Source organism: Lepisma saccharinum, chromosome 24 (assembly GCF_977018435.1).
Source record: "Lepisma saccharinum chromosome 24, izLepSacc3.1, whole genome shotgun sequence".
Taxonomy (NCBI): domain Eukaryota; kingdom Metazoa; phylum Arthropoda; class Insecta; order Zygentoma; family Lepismatidae; genus Lepisma; species Lepisma saccharinum.
In genome coordinates, this window is record NC_139252.1 from 24,425,565 (window position 1) to 24,431,235 (window position 5,671).

The 5,671-nt window shown below is 33.2% G+C and overlaps 1 long non-coding RNA gene across 1 annotated transcript; it reads left to right on the forward strand.

Annotated features, from left to right (window-relative positions):
• Positions 1-478: 478 nt before the first annotated feature.
• On the forward strand, positions 479-5,048 carry LOC145978070 (uncharacterized). The gene is made up of 4 exons (XR_014440653.1): positions 479-580; positions 2,571-2,708; positions 3,141-3,267; positions 4,881-5,048. It is a non-coding gene; the product is annotated as an uncharacterized LOC145978070 (long non-coding RNA).
• Positions 5,049-5,671: the final 623 nt, after the last annotated feature.

Consider the following 5,671-nt stretch of genomic DNA (forward strand, 5'->3'; position numbering starts at 1 on the left):
AAATTGTTGATGAATTTATAAAATATAAGTTGCATGTTCTGGCACTGCAAGAAATAAGATGGCCGGGGAGTGGTCAGATAGACAAGGGAAACTGCACAGTTTTGTACAGTGGTGCTGAAACCAGAGGACACAGGGGTACAGGCTTTATAATAAGTAGAGAAGCTAGGAAATCACTAATGGAATTTATACCAGTAAATGACAGACTGTGTAAAATTAGACTTAAAGGCAAGTTCTATAACATCTCCATCATCTCTGCTTACGCACCTAACGAGGATGCAGAAGAACTGGACAAGGAAAAATTTTATGACGAGTTGGACTTGTTAAATGAAAGTACAAGTACACTGTTAGAAGTTACCGTGAAATTTAATACATCCTACCGTAAAAATTTTACGGACTCGACCGTGGAATCGGAAATACTTCCATACCGTTTTAGACCAAGCCGCGCATGCGCATTTGTGTCGCTTGTCAACTTTCACAGGCCAACATGGCCGAAGCGTATGTTTTTGTTGCTATGTTGTGCTTCTTTATCGATGGTTGTGCTTCGAATGCCTGCGTGGAAAGTAAATCTACATAACTCAAGGTACGTATAATGTTTTTATTTTTTAACATAATGGAATGAAAATTCATTGTAACACAGTTTATTAGTGCTATATTATTATTATTGTACTGCTGTACTATGCAACGAAGCCAAAACCACGTGCATTTATTCAATTTGCTTGTGTAGTGGAAGATATAAATTCATCGATGTCTTTATCACATGTACCACATTGCAAATACCGGTCACTTTCATTAGGTAGTATGCAAACGATATATGAAGTGCGTGTCTGTTGTTTACAAGTAGTACTCAGAAATTTTTGAAAGCAGAAACTTGCAATAGCTGAGTTACGGATGGTAGAAATGTTTAGTAACAGTCTCTGAGGTACAATTTTTTCTTACTTGACAGGTTTTGATGTTTTATGTAACATATAATGTGCTTCTAAGCGCGGAAAGCACGAACAACCGCGATATTTGATCCCAAACCACAGCTCACGTAAATTAAAAACCTCCTATCTCGGAGTACTTTCGCAACTTTTTATTGGTCAAAATTGGTGTATGCACATTCAAATAGCTTAAAATACGTGCAAATGATAACGTCACCAAACTTAGCACTACTAACAATAGTTACACTTCTATTTTGGTTTTGTGAGTTTTCAGTCCTTCGTGTAAAATTTACTTTATTTTATAATACATTTAAAATGTAAAATTAATATTTATTTTCAATTATTGACTTTTATTATTAATATTTTGGGTGCACTTGCACAAAGCCTTCGAGCTTCCCTGCTTCTGGCTAAGGAAACTAGGTACTTTACTTCACCATAACTCATTTCCCTGAGCTAAAAACAGCAGAAAAGCTACATAAACAACTTAATCTTTATAAAAAATGCAAAAACTTTCACTTGGTGGTACAGAAAGTCAAGCGTACCTAACTATTCATCTGGCATAACAGCCTAAAAGTACTGGCTGAAATTGTATGGATTTCATCAGTAGTGACTGAATGATACTGTTAATCCTGAACCTCCACACATAAATAATTCCAGGGAAGGGTTTAAAAGCTTTACGGGAAAAAAATGACACGGTGTGCTTCAATTGTCCCCTTCCTTCACTTATCCTGTACACTGAAAAAAAAAATCATGGAAATTAGCCGAAATTTATCTGAAAGTCCCAAAATTATAGTAAAATTCAATATTGGGTTCTAGACCCCATCAGAGTAAAGATATTTTGATCTAGCTAAGGTTATCTGTTGAGAAGTATTTAATCCCATGGGAGATTTATAAATGAAGAACTGGTCTCCCAATATTGTTCATTTTATTCATAATTTTGTATTTAGGTAAGTAGAATTACATAATTTTGACAAAATGTCAAGTGAATGGTTAAAAATACAAATTTATGAGTAATTATAATAGTGTACATTTACACAAGTTGGAGGTGTTATATTTAACTTTGTATGTGAAAACAAAATTGAAACTTAGAAATTTTTATTTGCGGAACACTGAGGAATTTTCTAAAAAAATAAGATGGCAACATTGATTTTCACTAATATTAACTATTTGGATGTTCCATAACATATTGAGCATCCACTTAAAATCCTTCTGCTAGTTCTAAGCAAACAATGTGAAGTAAAAGCAAAATTTTTGTAATAATTCAAAATTCCTTCGGTTTTGCGGCATTTTCCAAGAATGACACTTTTACATAAAAACTGAGTGGTACTGACATGAAAGATGTTAGTTCTTGGTGTTATTTTGTATTTCCCTTCAAGTTTAAACTGTTTATGACTGCAACAATTAGCATTCATGCATATTTAACTGTAATTAGGTATCTTATGACTGATTTAAAATTCTTTTTCTCTCGCAAGAATTGCAATTTTGGACAAAATTTGGATTTAAAGTTCTAGTAATCAAAACAATGACACAATATAAGTTTAATACAGTAGATTTAGGTAATTTATGGTTTGATTGTTATCATTAAGTTTAAACCTGTTCAAAATTGTTAATAATTTATGGTTTTCATGCTCAAAATTCATTTAATTACAGGTTTTTATGAGAAATTCTGATTTTAAGTCTGGAAAGTAAAAGATATGCCAAGAACTGTGCCAATGGGTAGTGAGCTGTGAAATTTCTGTGGGAGGTCCTAGAAACTGCATTGGAACCTCTTTTGGACAAGATCCACAAGTAAGTTGCTTTTCATGTTTTCAACTAGAACCGGAAGCAACAAAATACCCACCCCTCCTCCCATTAGAATAAATAAAATAAATCATGGTAAAGGTTATTGAAAGTTTTCAATCTTGTGTTCTGACAACTATTATTCAATCCCTTTACCTTTACTTCCCATGTGAATGGCTGTATGTGGAAAGAGTGGGTCATGGAATTGAACAATTACTTGAATTGATACTAACACACAGGGCCTACTTTTTTAAAAAATGATGCCAATTTATCATACAAACTCCTGTAACTATTTAAGGTCAGAGTGGGCTTTCCTTAAAAGTGGGCCAATTGACATTCTTTGAAATAACCCTTACGTGTATTGAATGCAAGTTGTTTTTTTTTTTGTTCATATATTTGATATTTTGAATGAGATTCTTAAATTTATTATTGTTATTACAGGATCGTCCCTAATAGAATGCATGGAAATTATGCTTTCAATTGAGCAAGAATTGATAGAATGCTTGGCTTCCTAAATGCTATATCAGTATCCATTTCAAGCATGCAACACATTGGAGTTTGGCAAAAGGTATGTTGTATCATGTGTGAATGGAACACTGCACAAACTTTCACATAATAATTAAAAAGCTCCAAATTTGTAGTTCAAATATTTTTAATTCTCCTGAAATATTCACATCAATTCAGTGCATAAAACAGGTGGTTGGGTCAGTGGCAATGTGGTTTTAGTGCTAGACCCATACTTTAATCACCAAACATTCAGAGTTTGAGTCTTCTTGTCAGTATGGATGTGGTTTGTTGTACAATGAGATGCATAAGAATTACAAAGTAAATTGTCCATCGCCATGTTTATTGCCCTTGTTTTACGAAATGAGTGCTTAAAAGAATGAAACAAAATGTCAAACAAGCTGCTGAAAATTTCTACACCAGCACTTGCATACATAAAAGGTCAGTCCCTAAAAACACGAAAGAAGCAAGAGAAATATGAATGAAAATTGTTATGGACAATTTGCTGACCCAATACTTGTGCATCCCACTGTACCATTTATTATTTAATCATAATATTGGTCATTTCTCATCTTAGTATTGTCTCTTAGATCTAAAAGATGAATGGTTTAAACACTGAATGCAGTACTGGGTTTACCATATGATTTGGCACACACGGAACGGAAGTAAGGTAAAGCCCATCATGCACCATGACATGAAGGCACAGCACAATGTGGAAGTTGGGCCCCACCAGTGCTGTGATACCATAATTTACCACAGCTATACACTAAATTTCATGAAACGTTAAGTGGAGACCATGTTTCCATTAAATATGGATTATGTTTCTATTAAATATATGGATGAAATCTGCAAACTTCTCTAAAAATGTGGAAAACGTGGTGGAATACTGATGATGATGATGATATATGTCATTTTACAAATAAAAACAAATATGGAATACATATTTTCATGATTGCATTTCAACATGCAGGCTGCAGTATAGCATGTTATTGTATCTCCATTTCTTGTTTCATTGCTTTTTTGAATTTTAGTTTTGTTTTCTGTTAACCACTTTAATAATACTCGTAATGACACTGAAAATGAAAACTTGCAAAAACGTACATAAGAAGTTCTCTTCTTGTTTTGAACTGACATAATGCAGACTTCAATTGTCTCATGGCAGTAAAGACATCCAACTAACTGGATTGTCATGGTTCACATAGGAGATGTACTGCGTAGAAATTTTTGCAAAGAAAATTCAGGCTTGACCAGGACACAAACCAAGTTCTTTGGCATACCATGTCATTGCTCTACAGACTGAAATAAACCAGGGCTGGCTTAGTAGCTAAGTTAGTATAGTTACTTTTTCAAATTAGTTTACTCTATGGGTAACTGGGAAGGGAGGGGGTGAGACAGCTGAAACATGGTACTGATCACATCATCTCCACTGTAGCCAGTAGATAATGTGGAACCATGTGCCTTCATGGAATGGTGACAATTTCTGCCACCTTTCCACATATGTATTTATTTTTTGAGGGAACTGTATCAGTGGGAAACTACTACTGAGCTTACGCACCACTGAACACCTTTGACAATGTTATTCTGTTACTTGAGAATTAATGAAATTTTAAATTTATGCTGCTGCAATAGCATTTGGTTTTGTATCAAATTCCTTAATGGTATATTTCTTCTTCCCAGGTGATTTAATCCAGCAGAAGGGTCCTAAGTTAAGAAGAAAAAAGCACAAGTGCAATGTAGTAATTATTTGACAAAATGCAAAGAAACAAGTGTAAAGTGAAAATAAATAAAAAGTAAATTATAATTATGTACTTGGTTGATTTGAATAAATTATTTATATTATTTGAATTATTATATCTCATTTGAAAATTCCATTTTTAAAACTGAAAAGTATTTGAGGATTGCACCAATAGCAGGGATGGAAGATTGGTAGTAATGCCAGTAAAATCCAGGTTTTTTTAAAATCTTATTTTACTTATTTATTTATTAATTTTTTATGTTGAATTGATTCTCTTGGGCTATCGATCAAGTGGGTTCTGCAACTGTTTCTGAGCTTTTGAGAATAATGCCACTATCTTCAGGCTAGAATTACTTCTTTACCTTTACCCTGAAGATGAGAATAAATTCAGATCTAGGAACTTCTCAGACTTTTGTAGAATTCATGTGGTCAAGGAGATAGAATCTTTTCATCATTTGCCTACAGAAAAACTTCGGCTTATTATAGTATTGTGTGTGTTTATGAGTGCAATTTGTGATTTACTTGTTGCATTGTGAGGAACTTGAAGTGAAATTATTTTTTTTCAGTTCAATTACAGATATTTTTGTAATATTTCCTAATTTAAGTAATAATAATTATTGTACTAACAAAGTAGTCTCATTATGGAAATGTATTTCCATAAATGCTAAAACATTGAAATTTTAAGGTTTGAGGGCTATGTTTTTCTTTCTGCTTTCTATTATGTTATTCACAG